We start from the raw sequence: 19,597 nt of genomic DNA on the forward strand, positions 1-19,597 counted from the left end.
TAGACACATGGAGAAGAAATCATTGTGTTCCATCAGAACAATGCTAAGTGTGTTTAGAGCTGAATGAAAATGGTCTTTATAACCAGAAAAACAAGATAGGCAGCAGACATACAAAATTAAGCTCAGTTCTAGCAATGAGGCTAATCCTTGTCAGTTCATGTTTTAGAAAAAGTCTTTGTGGTAATATGTACCTGTAACAAGAGCCTATGCAGATTTTAATGATATAAAAGTATTAGTTAACAGAGTTAAAACTTGTTGATACAGGAAGTGCCATAGTTTGAGTGTTTGTGTCCCCTCAGAATTCATATGTTGAAATCCTAACCTGTAAAGTGATTGGTGGTGGTGTGTCTTGGGTTGATTAGGTCATGAGGGCAGAGCTCTAATGAATGGGCTTAATGCTGTTATAAGAGACTTCAGAGAGCTTCTTCCACCATGTGGAGATACAGTGTGAAACCTGTGACCTGGAGGAGGGCCTTTTCCTGACCATGTTTGCAACATGATCTCAGACTTCCAGCTTCCAGAACTACAAGAAACATATTTCTGTTGTTTATAAGCCTTGCGGTTTTTGGTATTTTTCTTATAGCGCACGAATGGAATAAGACAGGAAATGATGCCTCATACAAGAATGAAAATAGTTTCTGTTAAAAATGAAAAGCCAGAGATTAAGTTAGTTGTTTACATCAAAAGAAAGCTCAAAAAAGAACAGGCAAGGGAATTTCAAAATGAATAAAACCCCATTATTTGGCCACAACTCACTTTTTGTTTAGTGATTTAAAACAAGAAAAATCAAGGGAATTTCCTGGCAGTCCAGTGGTTGGTACTCTGTGCTTTCACTGCCTAGGGTATTGGTTCAATCCCTGCTTGGGGAACTCAGATCCCACAAGCAGTGCTGCCAAAACAGTGACAACAAATCTATCCTCATAGTTTTGGAGGACAGAAGTCCAAAATGGGTATTACTGGGCTAAAATTAAGATATCACCTGGGCTGCATCCCTCCTGGAGGGTTTAGGGGAGGACAAGTTTCCTTGCCTATTCCAGCTGACTGGAATGGCTGACTGCATTCCTAGGCTTGTGGCCCCTTCTGGCTCATGGATTGAGGTTTGTGGCCTCCATCTTCAAAGCCAGCAGAATAGCATCTTCCAAACTTTTTCTCACTTCTATCCTTGCATCTGTGGTAATATCTCTTTCTCTCATCCTTTTGCCTCCTTCTTTCCCTTGAAATGACACTGTTTTACAAATAACTGTGGTAAAATATACATGATTCAGTTTTAACCAATTTCAAGTGTACAGTTCAGTAGCCTTACTTACATTCACAATGTTGTGTAAGCATTACCACTATGTATTTCTAGAGCTTTCTTATCATCTTGAATAGAAACTCTGTACTGATTAAACAATAACTCCCCATTCTCTTCTTCCCCCAGTCCTTGGTAACCTCTCTTATACTTTCTGTCTCTGAGTTTACCTATTCGAGATACCTCATATAAGTTGAATCATACAGTACTTGTCCTTTTGGGTCAGGATTATTTCCCATAGCGTAATGCTTTCAAGGTTCATCCATATTATAGCATATATCAGAATTTTATTCCAATTTAAGGCTGAATAATATTCCATTGTATGTGTATATCAGATTTTTATTTTTTTAATTATTATTTATTTATTTATTTTATTTTTTATTTTTCAGTGGGTTTTGTCATACATTGATATGAATCAGCCATAGAGTTACACGTATTCCCTATCCCGGTCCCCCATCCCACCTCCCTCAGATTTTTAAAAATCCATTGATCTTACTGATGGACACTTGGGTTGCTTCCACCTTCTGGCTGTTGTGAATAATGCTGCTATGAACTTTGGTGTGTAAGTATCTGTTTGAGGCCCTGCTTTCAGTTCTTTTGGGAATATGCCTAGAAGTGGAATTGTTAGATAATATAGTAATTCTGTGTTTACTTACTTGAGAACCCAGCATACTGCTTTCTGCACAGATGGCACCATTTTACATTCCCACCAACAGTGTACAAGTGTCTTAGTTTCTGTATAACCTTGCCAACACTTGTTAGTTTCCATTAAAAAAAATAATATCCATACCATTAGATGTGAAGTGGTTTCTCATTGTGGTTTTGATTTGCATCTCCCTAGTGACTAGTGTTGAGCATCTTTTCATGTGCTTATTGTCCATTTGTTTATCTTTTTTGGAGAAATGGGTATTCAAGTCCTTTCTCCATTTTTGCATTGTGTTGTTAGTTTTTGTTTTTGTTCCTGAGTTATAAAACTTCTATATATCCTAGATATTAATCTGTTATCAGATATTTGATTTACAAATATCTTCTCCCATTCTGTATATTGTCATTTCACTCTCCTGACAGTGTGCTTTGATTCAGAAAAGTTTTAAATTTTGATGAAGTCCAATTTATTTATGTTTTCTTTTGTTTCCTTATACTTTTGCTGTTGTATTCAAGAAATCACTGCCAAGTCTAGTGTCATGAAGGTTCCTCCAGTGTTTTCTTAGAGTTTGATAGTTTTAGCTCTTATGTTTAGGTCTTAGATCCATTTTGAATTCATTTTAAAATATGGTATAAAGTAAGGGTGTAACTTCTTTTTTATGCATATGGATGTCCACCTTCCCCTGCACCATTTGTTGAAAAGATTTTTCTTTTCCCATTGAATAGGGTTGTCAGTGAAGCTCTTCAATTGAGTTCTTATATTGAATCACTATGTTGTACACCTGAAACTAATATTATATGTCCATTTTTTATCCATATAAAACCCCCAAAACAAGAAAGTATGCCTCAGGTGATGAATAGGATTCAGCTACAAGATTATTAGACTTTATTAAAGACACATGAAAACTGTAAAACTATCAAAACTATGAAAATATCAAGTTGCTCATATTTATACAAAGTCTAACATTTATTGAGCTGTTACTGTGCCTAGCACTGTTCAAAGGGATTTCACCTATTAATTAAATCTCAAAGTAACAACCCATTGGGAACAAGACAAGGATGCCTGTTTTCGCCACTCCTGTTCAATCTAGCATGGGAATTTCACTACACGGTAGGCATCGAGCTAATGGTACAGAAAGAGAACATTTTACTGACAACCCCATCTATAGTAATCCCTGACCCAGTGTTTTCTGCTCTATTTATGTGTTTATTTTCTTCAAAACACTCATCCCCATGTGAAATTGCCCTGCTTATTCATTTACCTACTTATTGCCAGTTTTCCCAAACTAGAATGAACTAGTATGGTCCATGAACTTACCATGGACCACACGTGGGAAAATTTTGACCAAACTGCTGACATTGTGTAGCATTAATTTAATGCCTACCATGCAGAGTTCTATGATTTCTGGGATCTCCATTAATGTAATTACTCAAAAATGCATTGGTCCTTCCCCCCCACATACAGACACAGACTTTTTTCCCACATGGGCACATACCTAAACTCCACAATACTCCTGGGTGGTCAGAAGCATTGGGTACTGTTATCCTGTTGTATAGAAGGCAATGGAGAGAAGGGTGGTGACTTACCTAGAGTGTCCCGATGATAGGGCCCAATCTCTTCACTCTTGCTCTAGGAACCTGTCTAGCAGATTCAGCATCACAGATGGTTCTTGTCTACTGAATCCTGTTTCTGGGGCTCAGTGTCCACATCCTTCTGTGATGTCGCACTTTAAGGAAGAGTAAGGAGATAAGACAGCGCATGGAATAGAGAGGAAAGTGAGAGGAGGGGAAAGTACATGAAACACAGGGAAAAGGGTTGGGGATGGCCTGCCTGTCCCCTCTCAGTTCCCTGGAAGCTGTGCAGTGATGCCTCCCCAGCTCCATCACACAGCCCCCTCCACACACAGCCCCCTCCACACACTGTGAAACTATTTTGCAAAGAGTAAAAGATGTCTTAAATGGTTTGTTTTCTTTGATATCAACTCTTTTTGGAAAATTCATATGTATTCAAAGCAGTTCCAAATGCTCTTGACCACAAGTCTGCATTATTTTTGTTTAGCCATAACTTCCCTCAACAGTGTAGGTTGACTGGCCCACACTGTAGAGGGGCCCCTCCCAGAGAACAGGGTATTCACCCTCCATTACCCCACCTCTGTACAGGCTTCTCAGACTTTCTCCCACCACCTGTCATCCTTTGTCCACAACACTGGACACAGCTTTTTAGACCCTGCTCCTATGCCCCATTGGTCTCTCAAGTCACTTTCCCCCTTGCCCTGTGCTCCTTTTTGCCCACCCACCACTCACTGCCAAGGTACGACCAACAGTGTTTCACCTTATGCAGGCCCCGGAGTACATGTTTCTACAGACTTTTACAACTACCAGTTTTTTTCAGATAAAAGGACCATTTTACACATTCACAGGCTGCCTTCTAAGAGAGGGTATTGCTTTTTTTTTTTTTTTTTTGCTTCTCCTTGTCCTTGTTTGTCGAATTTGAGGATGGCGATACGTTGGTGCCACCTCGTGACAGAAGCCTGAACTGCAGCTTGAAAACCCGCAGCGGAGCAGAGGAAGGTGGGTGGGAGGGGCTGCGTCTCACACAGACCTGGCAGAGCCTTCTGGAAGCCTGAGTGGGGAGTGCGGGCAGATTGCTATGGTTCGAGGATATTGATGGCCTCTAGACAGAAAGAGCAGACTCCATCTATGTTAAAGAGAAAGGTCAATGTGAATAGAAGGTATTATTTTAATTTCTATTTTACTGGTCCATAAATTGAAAAATTGATGAATCAATAGAAAATAGTGATATAGCCCCAGTTATAATTAGAAATTTAGACCATAACAAAAGGAGCATTACAAATCAGTGGAGATATGATGGAGGATTAAGAAGTGGTTTTGAGATAACTAGATAACCATACGGTTAAAAAGATAAAAAGGGATCCGTTTCTATATCTTATAGCAGGATACATTCCAAAATGGTTCTGAATGAAATATAAAATAAATGTGCATACAAGTATTAGAAGAAAAATAAAAGAAATGTCCATACAAGTATTGGAAGAAAACAGGGGGATTATATGATCTGGAAGCAGAGGAAATTTTCCTAAGTATGTCAATAACCAGGCGCATTAAAGAAGAAAATTGACATATTTGAGGACATAAGAATAACAATGACAACTCTGCATGGCAAAAATACACTAGCCAATTAAAGACACTGGGAAAAACATTTGCAGCTAATGTCTTTAACAAAGCATTAATATCCCTCCAATATAAACACTTATCAATATAAAAACATGAAAAAACCCTATCAAAGTTAACAGAAAAAAATAGATTGCCTTTAAACATATGAAAAAAGTCTCTGGCTTGTTTTAATTAAGAGAGATGCAATTAACACTACACTAAGATACTAGTTTTTTTACTCTTAGATTAGCAGTGATCCAGATGTTTGTCAATACAGTGGGTGAGGATGTGGAAAACCATCTCCTTTTGCACCCTGCTCACAGGGATGCAAAATGGTGAGCTCACTGTAGTAGGCTTAATGGTCTCTGCAAAGATAGCACGTTCTAACCCCTGGATCCTCTAAATATTGCCTTATATGGAAAAGGGTGTTTGTAGAGGTAATTAAGTTAAGGATCTCAAAAAGGGGAGATTAGATTTTTCACATGGGCCCTAAAGGCAGACCCAAGTGTCCTTATAAGAGAGGAGCAGAGGGACAGTTGACACAGAGAAAAGAGGAGAAGGCAGTGTGGCCAAGGATGCAGATGCTGGAGTGATGGAGCCACACGCTAAGGAATGCTGGTAACCAACAGAAGCTGAAATGAAGGAGGCTGAAATGACTATAAGTAGGCTCCCTTATAGTCTCAGAAAGAAGTTAAGTCTGCCAACACCTTGATTTTGGCCCACTGAAACTATTTTTGGACTTCTAGCCTCCAGAACTATGAAATAATATTTCTGTTGTTTAAGGACACTAAGTTTGTAGTAATTTATTTTAGTAGTCATAGGAAACTAATGCAATCATTATGGTGGGGCATTTTATAATATGGTGGGGAATTTTATATGCCTTTACCCTTTGACTCATAGGTCTTATATAGGAATATCCTGATGATATATTGGCAGTGATAGAAAAGGATTTTAGATATAATAAAAATATAGATATGGATATTCACTCTGGCACTATTTGAACAGCAGAAGAATGGCAACAACTTAAATTTCATCAGTTATGTGATGGATGAATAAAGTACCAAATAACCACACAAAAGTGTACACTAAGTAAGGTGTAAAGAATGATGAAAATTTCCACATAGGCCATGGAAGGATCTCCAGAATATAATGTTAAGTGAAAAAGTCAATGTACATAAAGGTCTATATGGATGTATTGTTTACTTACATTATGAATATAGTAAAGTTGCAGGATATAAAATTAATACCCAGAAATCCCTTGCATTCCTATACAGTAACAATGAGAAAACAGAAAGAGAAATTAAGGAAACAATACCATTCACCATTGTGACAAAAAAAAATACTTAGGAATAAATCTACCTAAAGAAACAAAAGACCTACAAAGAAACAAAAGGCAAGGGTGGGATGATTTGAGAGAATAGCATTGAAACATGTGTATTACCATATATGAAATAGATCACCAGTCCAAGTTCGATGCCTAAAACAGGGCACTCAAAGCCAGTCACTGGGAGAACCCAGAGGGATGGGATGGGGAGGGAGGTGGGAGGGGGATTCGGAATGGGGGACACATATCCACCTGTGGCTGATTCATGTCAATGTATGGTAAAACCCACCACAATATTGTAGAGTAATTAACCTCCAATTTAAATTAAATTTAAAATAAATTTAAAATTCAATTTAAAATAAATAAATTATTATTTAATTAAAAAAAAGTAGATGGTAAGAACTTCTGTTTTGGAGACCAGAAGGAGTATGTACACTTCTTCCTGTTTTTTTTTTAATTTACTTTTTTTTTTTTGGCTGTGCTGGATCCTCATTGTGGCTGGATCTTTCTCTAGTTATAGCATGTATGGGCTTCTCTAGTTGCAGTGCAGGCTTAGCTGCCCTGTGGCATGTGGGATCTTGGTTCCCCAATCGGGGATGGAACCTGCGTCCCCTGTATTGGAAGACTGATTCTTAACCACTGGGCCACCAGGGAAATCCCTACACTTGTATTTCTTCTGCAAGGTGCGGCTAAAATCTCTGGATATTACATATAAAATAAATATAGAATTCTGAAAGGTGGAAAGAAAAAAGAAAGTATCTTGGGACTTGGGGACCCAAGGTATGGCATGCATTGAATTCCTTTGGTTTTATTTCTGTCTAGTATGTCCAAGGTGGGGTGCTGGAAGAGCAAGTGACTCAAAAACGCCAACAGGAAAAGGCAAGAATAGCTCAACATGGAACCAGAAAAGAAAGAAAGCTTTTAGACAACAACTGCCCTAACATCACATAGTAAAACACAGCTGTGCCCTCACCATGGCAGCAAAGACTGAGTGGGAAATGTGGATTCCACACTTACTTGATTGTAACCAGGTACCCCTCCCCCACTCTTTGGGATGGTGTCAGAGAAGACCCCATTGGGAAAGAGGGACTGTCATCCCCACCTGGTGGAAATGAGCACCCACCTTACTGCCCTGCACAGTGTCGAGGGAGGCCATATAGAGAGCAGTAAGGAAGTGTCTTTCCCTACCTTCCAGGGTGGTATCAGTGGAAGCTTGGTGGGGAGTGAAATTCTACTTTAACCAAGCAGTAGTAACGAGGCACCACTTCCCTTCCACTCCCATCCCTCTCCCTCCCCATGTTAATAAAGATTGAGTGGGAAGCCTGGACTTTTATCTTCTTTGCCATCTGTCTCTGTGGTTAGGAGGCATTAACATCCATGGAGAGGATCTTAATACCTCACTAGCAAGGTTGTGGTGAGGAATAAATTCAGCCAACAAGTTGAAAAACCTATCCCTTGGCCATGTATTTTTTTTAAGCTTTATAAATATTAGCTGTCTGTCCCCCACAGATCACAGAACTCATGTAGTTTCTTTATCTGCGCCTCCTCAATTAGGGCTCTTTAACCTGGATGCAGGTCAGAATCACCAGCATTGAAACATGTACATTATCATATGTGAAATAGATCACCGGTCCAAGTTTGATGCATGAAACAGGGCACTCAAAGCCAGTGCACTGGGACAGCCCTGAGGGATGGGATAGGGAGGGAGGTGGGAGGAGGGTTCAGGATGGGGGACACATGTACACCCATGGCTGATTCATGTCAATGTATGGCAAAATCACTACAATACTGTAAAGTAATTAGCTTTCAATTAAAATAAATTAATTAAACAAACAAACAAACAAAAAGAATCACCTTGGGAATCCTTTCCTAAACCCTCCCTCACCCCAAATTCTCTTGTTGGTAGAAATAGGACTTCTATATCCAAGGCCATTCAAATCATTCTGCTGTAATAACATGGGCATTAGAAAGTGGATATGCTCATTTGGCATCAACAGTGTATTCCAGTGTCCATTGCCCCTTCATTGCTCCAACACCATCCATTACCATCCTATGTCTTTATCGTGAATCTGATTGCTCATTTCCCCTGACCTGGCCTATAGGAAGGGTCATCTAAGATGACTGGTCTGAAGACAAGAAGTGTTTTGTTCTGATGAAAGGGGTCATAGTGGTGACTCAGACAGTAAAGAATCTGCATGCAGTGTGGGAGACCTGGGTTCGATCCCTGGGTCAGGAAGATCCCCTGGAGAAGGGCATGGCTACCCACTCCAATTATCTTGCCCGGAGAAGCCCATCAACAGAGGAGCCTGGTTGGCTTACAATCCATGGGGTCGCAAAGAGTCGGGCATGACTGAGTGACTAAACACACATAGTGCCCGGGCACACACTTACCACCTGGAGGTTACTATAGAAACGCGACGTCAACAAGGCGACCTTGACGACTTTTTAATGGAGACAAAAGCGCCCGGTGGCGGCGAGGAGAGCAGGTATTGCCTTCAGGTGTTTGAAATTGAGTTGGGAAAGTGAGTTCCTGCTGTGGGCGCTGGACCGCCCTGGGGTGTGGGGAAACAAAGGGATCCACACTCAAGTCGCCGGTCTCCCGCTTTGGGTCTCGGTGCCCCGCTGTCTCGTAGGTAAAGCACAGGGGTCCCGCCCGGCCCCAGTGAGTGCGGTGTCCTGCTTCAAGGGTGTTCTGGAGCCAGTTTCCTCCTAAAGGCAGGGGCGCGGGAGGTGAGACAGGTAGCGATTCTCTTTGGCCTCAGCTTTCCCCTCTGTAACACGGGGATAAGAATCTTTCCCCCACAGGATCTCTGAGAACATTCAGTGATAACACATGAGTAAGCCAATGGCCCTGTGGTTATTGCGAGATCATGAACGTCTGTATGAATTCAGGCCACTTCTTACTCCTTTTCCACCTTGTTGTTAAGGGATAGATGAGGAAAGGAGATGAAAAAGTCCGTGGTGGGAAGCTCGTTGTAACATCTGGTTGTTATGATCACTACCCAATTGTTTCAATGTCATTGTCACTAACACAGTGCCTAGCACGGTGCGGGGCACACAGTTACACCGGTAAACCATGTTGATTGCTGGATGTGTCATTCCCTGTGCAGCCCTCATGCCGGTGGCCTTTCTCATATCAGGTGTGTGAAGAAGACCGCTTCTGAGGATCAGTGTCCTGATGGCTGACGGAGCTTCTACTTCTACTCTGTTCAAGGGCACGGTCCTCAGCAGACCCCAACACTTCACATCTTCAGTTGGATATGAGGCCTGACTCAAGTGAGTTCATAGATCTGATAAAAGCATGCTGTGAAATAGCTCCTGTAAGCTTCTAGCCTAAAAGTAGAGAAGCTATTTTGATCTCATCATGGGAAAGAGATTTAGCAAGTGGAATATCATTCCATCAGGTGCTAGCTACATGCATAGTAGTAGTCCTGAGGCCCATCTGAGAGAAGACTTTTTTTTTTCCTTTTTGGTTGAAAAGCAATGAATTGTCCAGTTGATAAAGGAACTTACTTAGTCTTAAACAAGCATTTGCAATAAATATACCAAATTGTTTTCACTGTACAAATAATAATCATCATTTCCCATGTATCTCTCAGATGAATGTGGAAATATACAGTTTTTAGCTCTACTAGCAATTTGAGATTGTATTATAGATTGTTCTCTGCTGACCATGTTTTTTTGTTCCATTGTATATTGAAATTTTTCAAAGAGGCAAGTATTAGTGTATTTATTTATTGTTTGGCTACACCTCATGGCATGTGGGAATTTTAGTTTCCCAACCAATAATCGAACCCATGCCCTCTGCAGTGGAAGTGCAGTCTTAACCACTGGACCACCGGTGAAGTCCAAGTGTTAGTCTAAAATGTCAATTATTGGAACTTAATATTTAAAAATAATCATCCTAGAGTTTACTCTCTTATAATGGTACTCAGCCTCATTCTCCAAAAGAACCAGTTACTCTTAAATACCATTATGATTATTTTCCTAGAATATAATATTTTTATTTCTGTATTTCAGATAGAAATCAGCTTTCCCTAAATATTTGGACATTTCGTTGCAAATGATTATTTCTATTTTGGCTATATGTTGTGTGGACCAATCTGATAAAACATAGTGTGGACCTGTTAATACTATAAGAGCATAATTGTGGGAATCTTTCAACTGATTAATTGTATCAGAGAATTTTAAATATATAAATATATTACAAATACTTTATTGAGGTATGGTTGACATACAATATAATGTACATATTTAAAGTATATGCTTTGATGTTTTGATATATATATATGCACCTGTGAATCCAATACTACAGTCCAGATAATGAACATATCTATCAACTTAAAAAGTATCCTAGTGCTCCTTTGTAATTTACCTACCTACCTCTCTACATCACCCTACCCCTTTCCCAGATAACTAGTGATCTTCTGTTACTATAGATTAGTTTTCTTTTCCTATCATGTTATATGAATGGAATCATACAATGTATAGTTTTTGTCTTCTTTCCTTCGACCTAATTATTTCTGGATTTATCCTTCTGTTACACATACAAATACTTCTTTCTTTTTAATGTTGACTAAGATTCCATTATATGATTATACCACAATTTGTTTTATCCATTGATCTGTTAATGGGTATTTGGGTGGTTTCCAATTTGGGACTCTGGTAAGTAAAGCTGCTACTGACATTTGTATATTAGTCTTTGTATAGACATAGACTGTCTTTCTCTAGGATAAATGGCCGGATAATATGATGGATGTGAAGTTAATGGTATAAGAAAACACTAAACTTTTCCAAAGTGGCTGCACCATTTTTCACTGCCAATAGCAGTGTACGAGAGTTCCGTCTTCCACAACCTTGCCAAACTTTGTATGGTAAGTCTTTTAAATTTTGGCCTTTCTCAGAGAGGTATAGTGGTATCACATAGTTTTCATTTATATTTCCCTAATGACTTTGAATGTTTGACAAAAGATGATTAGCATCTTTTCATGCACTTATTTGACATTTGTATATCTACTCTGGTGGAGTGTCTATTCAAATATTTTGTCCATTTATTTGTTAGAGTGTCTGTTTTCCTGTTTACCTTTGTGAAATTTTCTATATTCTGGGTGCAAGACTTTTATCAGATACATGATTTGCAGATATTTCCTCCCAGTGAGTGGCTTGCCTTTTAATTCTCTCAACAGAGTCTTTGGAATAGGAGAAATGTTGAAGTTTGGGGTATTCCAATTTATTCATTCACTTATGGATTGTAGTTTTGGTTTTGCATCTATGGAATCTTACCTGACCTAAGGTCACAAGGATTTTCTCCTGTGCTTTCTTCTAGAAATTTTATGTTTTATATTTGGGTCTGTGCTCAATTTTGAGTTGACTTTTGTTTATGGTGCATTACACATATCAAAAGTTATATTAGAGCATGTGGATATTCATTTGTCCCAGCCCCGTTTGTTGAAAAGACTATCTTTTCTTCACTGAATTGCCATTACAGCTGTCAAAAATCAGCTGTCTGAGTCCAGAAATGGACTCCTTATTCTATTCCATTGATATCCTTGTCTTCCTTGATGGCAGTAAGTACCACACTGTCTTGATTACTGAAGATGTATAATGATTCTTGAAGTCAGGTAGTTTTGATCCTCTGGCTTTGTTCTTTTTCAAAGTTGTTTTTCATAGTCTAGGTCCTTTACACTTCAATACGAATTTTAGAATCAGTCTGTCACTTCATGGCAAATAGACGGGGAAACAGTGACAGACTTTATTTTTGTGGGCTCCAAAATCACTGCAGATGGTGACTACAGCCATGAAATTAAAAGATGCTTGCTCCTTGGAAAAAAGCTATGACCAACCTAGACAGCATATTAAAAAGCAGAGACATTACTTTGCCAACAAAGGTCCATCTAGTCAAAGCTATGGTTTTTCCAGTAGTCATGTATGGATGTGAGAGTTGGACTATAAAGAAAGCTGATCACCAAAGAACTGATGCTTTTGAACTGTGGTGTTGGAGAAGACTCTTGAGAGTCCTTTGGATGGCAAGGAGATTGAACCAGTCCATCCTAAAGGAAATCAGTCCTAAATATTCATTGGAAGGATTGATGCTGAAGCTGAAACTCGATTGATGCTGAAGCTGAAACTCCAACACCTTGGCCACCTGATGCAAAGAACTGACTCATTTGAAAAGACCCTGATGCTGGGAAAGATTGAAGGCGGGAAGAGAAAGGGACGAGAGAGGATGAGATGGTTGGATGGCATCACCGACTCAATGGACGTGAGTTTGAGTAAACTCCAGGAGTTGGTGATGGACAGGGAGGCCTGGCATGCTGCAGTCCATGAGGTCGCAAAGAGTTGGACACGACTGAGCGAGTGAACTCAACTGAACTGAGAGAAGAACCAGTTGTGGTATTGAGTCTGCTAGTCCCGTTCCTGGAGCAAAAGTTGAGAGGGTAACAGGCAGGAAGGCCAGGGGTCTCCAAATGGAGGAAATAGGCTGCAATTGTCAGACACTTTTATCTCTCTTAAGCGCAGGAGGAAACAAACCAGCGATATTTTTTTTTCTTTTCTATACAAATTTAAAAGGAGGTTTCTCTTAAAATGCTGTGTTGCTATGACACCTGGTTTCACCTGAAGCTAACTATTCTCAAACCTAGAGTTAACCAATACATTTCTTTTTCTTATGGAAATGTTTGTCTTAAGAATGTTAATTTACCCCAGACTCTGTAAGTTCCGCCAAAAGGCCTAACCTACTTACTCAGATATTGTTCCCCTAATCTATGTAAATAAAACTATTTGTTGGTAATCTGCCCTTCTACAAGATTCAAGTCAATCATTTTATGGCCAGGGATGAATCATCTGGTGCCATTCTAAATTCTAAGACATTCCTTTCTTTTCATTAACAGACTGTGAGTGACTATAAAACTTACAGCTAAAGACTAGGAGAGGGGTACTCTTTTGCCCCCTTCTGATGCCTATGTCAGAAGCTTTCTCTATCTCCTTTATACTTTAATAAAACTTTATTACACAAAAGCTCTGAGCGATCCAGCCTCGTCTCTGGCCCCGGATTGAATCCATCTCCTTCAGAGGCGAAGAATCCTGGCATCTTATCGTTCAGCAACAACCTTTCAGAGTGAAGAGATTGGACCCCCATCATTGGGACACTTTAGGTAAGTCACTACCCTTTCCCATGCCTTGTCTATACAACAGGATAATGCTCCCAACCACCCAGAATTATTGTGAAGCTTAATTGTGATCATGTGGGAAAGCAATCAGTAGTTGTAGGTGGGAGGGAAGGGCCAGTGTACTACATTAACAGACAAACTCCAGATATATTAGAACTCTGCACGGCAGATGTTAAAGTAGTGCTACACAAATGTCACATGTTTAGGTCAGGATCTTTTCAGATGTGGTCTGTGGACCACTTTATCAAAATTGTCAGAGGTGCTTGTTGAAATTGCCAATTTCTTGGCTCAGTCTAGGTCTGAGGGGAGGTGGGTAGGAAGTGTAAAACAGTTGGTTCTAGCTTACCTTAGTGAAAAACACTGCTGTTGGTTTGCAACAAGGTGTTCTTAAAACTTTGAATCTTTTGATGTGTATTTTCAGTTTCTTTTGTCACTCAGGTGTTTTTTGGTAGCTTAAAAATGTGTATTAAAGTATAGTTGATTTACAGTGTTGTGTTAAATTTCTTCTGTCTAGCAGAGTTACTCAGTTATGTGTATATATACACACATATTCTTTTTCATATTCTTTTACATTATGGTTTGTCACAGGATATTGAATACAGTTCCCCATGCTATATAGTAGAACCTTGTTGCTTATCCCTCCTATATGTAATAGTTTGCCTCTGCTAATCCCACACTCCCGTTTCAGTTTTTAATATCTGTGTCTGCTCCTGTGTTTCAGATAAGATAACAATTCCTTCAAACTTTTTTTTAAAAATTGATTTATATGCAGGGCATTGAACTAGGCACAGGGGGACACAACCCAGAGAAACAAGATAGACAAGGTCCCTGAATCTTTTGTTTTAGTTTGGGAAAACTGGCAATAAGCAGGCAGGTCTGTAAGTGGGGCAATTTCATATGGGGATGAGTGCTTTGAAGGAAATAAACACATAAATGGAGTAGAAAACTTTGGGTCAGAGGTTACTGTCCATGGGGTTGTCAGTGAAACTCTTTCTTAGGAAGTAACATTTGAGCTGAGCCCTGAAAGACAAGCAGATGCCAGGCCCGAGCAGACCTTTTTGTCAGGAGGCTTTCACTGTGCGAGCACCAGTTATTCCAGGAGGAGATGACGAGCTTGAGTGATTGGAACCTGGCAGACAAAGTGTGGAGTGGTAGATGAGGTCAAAAAGCCAGACAGGAGCCAATCCAGTGACTGTAAGGTGAAGTGATACTATTTACACTCACACGTTTTACAAGTGACAGATCTTGCATTTGGCCCTGGTCTGTCTCCAGAGCCCACACTCCTAAAAGTGAAAGTGTTAGTCGCTTCTGTCATGTCCGACTCTTTTCGACCCCATGGGCTGTAGCCCGCCAGGCTCCTCTGTCCATGGAATTCTCCAGGCATGAATACTAGAGTGTGTTGGTATTCCCTTCTCTGGGGAATCTTCCCAACCCAGGGATCAAAACCGGGTCTCCTGCACTGCAGGCAGATTCTTTACCGTCTGAGCCATCACAGTTTTAACTGGTACACTTATGAAGAAGAAAAAGACGTGTTGAGATGTAACAGCCCATAGTGACTGATGTTAGGCCAAGACCGTATCTGTTTGGATGAAGACTGTGTTTCAATAGCTGTTTTCCCTTTATAGAGAGCATTTATTTAAGAAAAATGAAAAAATAATTATAAAAACAAAAAAGTAATAATTATTACAGTTACTATGCACTAGACAATTTGGCTGTTAAAATAGTTATGTGGACGCCCATGGTGAATTCTATTCTTTTTATGATTTCAGAGTGCTGTCCGAATGGTGATCTTATTGCTCTATGTCTGAGGTCTTCCTGGTTGGGCATCAGGGATAGTCTGATTCACTTGATAGGTGAGACCAGAGGAAGTGCGGTGACTTACCGAATGTCACATAGGGTTAGTGGGTTAGGTCTTCCCCTTGGGTGACTCCTGTCTACCACCCAGTTTTCTGTCCATCAGACATGGCACTAGCCTGTGTTCCTATATGTAGTGAATCACTTCTTGACTCAGAGGATACATGCTTCTTTGAGGTTAACCTGCAGGTAACATAGAACAACACTAAGTGCCTTCAATTAAAAGGCACTTCAATTAAAAGGCACCAAACTCAGTTGGGAGATTAGAAGAAAAATTCCTAAAATCTTATGGCATATACTCTTTTGTGTCTGGCTCCTTTGAGTAAACATAATGTATATGTGATTTTATTACTGTTGTCTGTAGTGGTAGATCATTCATTCTCATTGGTGTACAGTATTATATTATGTGGATATTTCACAATATATGTATTTATAATGGAGGTTTGAGTATTTCCCAGTTTTTGACTTACTGTAAATAATGTTGCTATGAATGATCTTGTGCATAGCTTTTGGGTAGATGTTTATTTTCTTTCTCTTGGGCACGGACCTAAGAGAGGCATTTCTGCATCATAGGACTGAGCTCAGTAGGAATTGCCAAATAGTTTTCAAAGGGTTCTTTTCAGTCTATATTCCCTATCATTGGCAACACTTGGTAGTTTCCATGTTTCTCATTTTTGTTGTTCGGGTAAGCATGCTATAGTATCTTACTGTGGTTTTAATTGTGATTTCTCTGAAGTCATAATTCTCATGTATATAAAAAAGGCCTCCTTTTCTTTTTAACCTTCCACCCATTTGATTAAGAAATCGCATCTTTTGTCCTGTGAAGTTTATATTCCTCATTCCGTTGAATATATCCTTATTGTTTTGTTGTTTGTATTCCTCTGCCTTCCTCCTCTATTACTGTAAAAGTGGTGATTAGATTTAGAGGTTTGATCCAGTTCACATTTTTTGGTAAGAATGCTTCAGATTTAATGTTGTACATCTTTTAATCTTACACCAGGAGGCTCATTTTGTCTGGCTATCTCTTCTGGCACTAAATTGATCACTGGATTCAGGTGTTATCAACCTGATCTATCCATTAGAAAGTATCCCATCTGCTTCTTACCTCATGTTTTTTTGTAGCCTCCCAACATAGTTGCCTAGATCTGCTTGTCATTAACGTCTGTAAAAAGGTGATGTTCAAGTTCTGTGATTTCATAGGCATTTATTAGCCAGAATTCTTCTATAAAACAAACTTTCCCTCATCAACAGTTAGGTTACTCTGAGGTATAGTTTGCACAGGAAGGGCAGGCTTAATGTTTTTAATTCTTTTGCAGTATTTCCACTTTTTGAAAGAATGAGCCTTTTCCCTGGGATCCTCCAAAGGTGAGCAGTGAATTAGTTTTGTGTTCTGCTTTTCTTTTAGAATTTATATATTTGTCTAATTGATATAATTTGTCTATAATTTATATAATTATAATTCCTTTAGAATATTCTTTTAGAATAATTCTTTTAGAATAAATTCTTTTAGAATTTACATATTTGTCTAATTTATACAATTTTTCTATAATCTAATATATATAATTTTTAATATAATTTGCCTAATATATATATTAGACATTTATATATTTGTCCATTGTAGTCATTATTTTACTTGGTGTCAAGTTGTTCTATCTTTGACCAGTGGGAGGCCCTTCAAGCTGGCTTCTGAGTCCTTTTGATGTGCTTTCTGGTATGAGAGTGTGGTCTAGACACATGTGTACAGTTCCTTCTTTGGAGCTAGAATCAGCCATTTCTCCAAAGGAGCCTGGTCTCCTTTAGTGGGATATGTGCTTAGAGGGTTCAGTCTGGGGGCTAGAATCATTCATTGCTACTTGATTGATCATAGATGTTTCATCCTGAGAAACCCATTGTAAGTTGAAAATGCATTTAATACAGCAAACATACCAAATCTAACCTACCTTAAACATGCTCAGAGCACTCATATTAGCCTACAGTTGTGCAAAATCATCAAACACAAAGCCTATTTTATAATAGAGTGTTGAGTATCTCATGTAATTTATTGAATGCTGGACTGAGGTGAAAAGCAAAATGGTTGTATGGGTACAGATTGGTTGGAAGAGTACCGGTTGTTTACCCTCATGGTCTTGTGACTGACTGCAAGCTGTGGCTCAATGCCACTACCCAACATTACAAGAGAGTATCATATCACATATCATTAGCTCGGGGAAAGATCAAAATTCAAAATTTGAAATGCAGTTTTTACTAAGTATATATGATACCATCTCACATCCTTTGGTTTCAACTTAAAGAACTCTCTAGCATTTTTAACAAGGTAGGTCTAATTGTGATGAACTCCCTCAGGTTTTGTTTATCTGGGATGGTCTCTTATTTCTCCTTCATTTTAGAAGCAAAGTTTTGTCAGATAAAGTATTCTTATTTGGGATTTTTTTCTCTCAATACTGAATATCTCATTGGACTCCCTTCTAGTCTTCTGAGAAATCCACTTATAATTTTATGGGACCTCTCTTGATACATGGTGATCCACTTCTTCTTGCTGGTATCCAGATTTGCTCATTGTCTCGACTTTTGACAGTTTGTTATAATGCTTGTTTGTGTTCATCCTAGTTGAAGTCAAAGCTATGGTTTTTCCAGTAGTCATGTATGGATGTGAGAGTTCGACTATAGAGAAAGCTGAGCACCGAAGAATTGATGCTTTTGAACTGTGGTGTTGGAGAAGACTCTTGAGAGTCCCTTGGACAGCAAGGAGATCCAATCAGTCCATCCTAAAGGATTTCAGTCCTGATTATTCATTGGAAGGACTGATGCTGAAGCTGAAACTCCAATACTTTGGCCACCTGATGTGAAGAACTGACTCATTGGAAAAAACCTTGATGCTGGGAAAGGCATCCTGCTGAAGGTAGGAGGAGAAGGGGACGAGAGAGGATGAGATGGTTGGATGGCATCACCAACTCAATGGACATGGGTTTGAGTAAACTCCGGGAGTTGGTGATGGACAGGGAGGCCTGACAAGCTGCAGTCCATGGGGTCACAAAGAGTCGGACACGACTGAGAGACTGAACTGAACTGAACTGAACTAGTTGAAGTCATTTAAGCTTCTTGAATTTGGATGTCCATTTCATGAAATTCATGGCCACTATTTCCTCAAATCAACTCTCTGCCCTCTTCTCTCCCTCTCCTCCTTCTTGGAGTCCTATAATGTATATACTGATCTTCTTCCTGGTGTACTATGAATCTCTTAAGCTTTCTTCACTTTTTTTCATTTTTTTTTCTTTTTGTTCCTCTGACTCCATGCTTTCAAATGACCTATCTGCAAGTTTGCTGATTCTTCTGCTTGATCAAATATTCTGTTGTTGTTGTTGTTTAGTCACTAAGTTGTGTAGACTCTCTGCAACCCCACGGACTACAGCACGCCAGGATTCCCTGTCCTTGACCAACTCCCGGAGCTTACTCAAACTCATGTCCATTGAGTGAGTGATACCATCCAGTCATCTCATCCTCTGTTATCTCCTTCTCCTTCAGCCTTCATTCTTTCCCAGCATCAGGGTCTTTTCCAGTCAGTCAGCTCTTTGCATCATGTGACCAAAGTATTGAAGCTTTAGCTTCAGCATCAGTCCTTCCAATGAATATTCAGGGTTGATTTTCTTTAGGATTAACTGGTTTGATCTTCTTGCAGTCCAAGGACTCTCAAGAGTCTTCTCCAACACCACAGTTCAAAAGCATCAATTCTTCAGTGCTCAACTTTCTTTAGGTTCAACTCTCACATCTGTACATGACTACTGGAAAAACCATAGCTGTGACATTATGGACCTTTGTTGGCAATGTCTCTGCTTTTTAATAATACACTGTGTAGGTTTGTCATAGTTTTTCTTCCAAGGAGCAAATATATTATTTTAATTTCATGGCTGCAATCTCTATCTGCAGTGATTTTGGACCCCAAGAAAATAAAATCTGTCACTGTTTCCATTGTTTCCTGGTCTATTTGCCAAGAAGTGATGGGACCAGAAGCCATGATCTTCATTTTTTGAATGTTGAGTTTTAAGCCTGCTTTTTCACTCTCCTCTTTCACCTTTATTAAGAGCCCCTTTAGTTCCTCTTTGCTTTCTGCCATGAGACTGGTGTCATCTGCATATCTGAGGTTAT

At 39.4% G+C, this 19,597-nt stretch overlaps 2 long non-coding RNA genes across 4 annotated transcripts in view; both read left to right on the top strand.

The window, feature by feature from the left end:
• The window catches only part of LOC136153257 (uncharacterized), a 51,407-nt gene extending 38,036 nt beyond the window's left edge, over positions 1-13,371 (top strand). For 2 of the 3 annotated variants that reach the window (XR_010660379.1, XR_010660380.1), the window contains 2 exons: positions 9,572-9,707; positions 11,163-13,371. This is a non-coding gene — a long non-coding RNA (uncharacterized lncRNA). Of the gene's footprint in view, positions 1-9,541; positions 9,708-11,162 lie in introns of all 3 variants that reach the window. The other variant, XR_010660381.1, reaches the window with a different exon arrangement.
• A 7-nt stretch (positions 13,372-13,378) lies between these two features.
• On the top strand, positions 13,379-19,008 carry LOC136153258 (uncharacterized). The gene is made up of 3 exons (XR_010660382.1): positions 13,379-13,585; positions 16,771-16,819; positions 18,062-19,008. It is a non-coding gene; the product is annotated as an uncharacterized lncRNA (long non-coding RNA).
• Positions 19,009-19,597: the final 589 nt, after the last annotated feature.

Source organism: Muntiacus reevesi, chromosome X, assembly GCF_963930625.1.
Source record: "Muntiacus reevesi chromosome X, mMunRee1.1, whole genome shotgun sequence".
Taxonomy (NCBI): domain Eukaryota; kingdom Metazoa; phylum Chordata; class Mammalia; order Artiodactyla; family Cervidae; genus Muntiacus; species Muntiacus reevesi.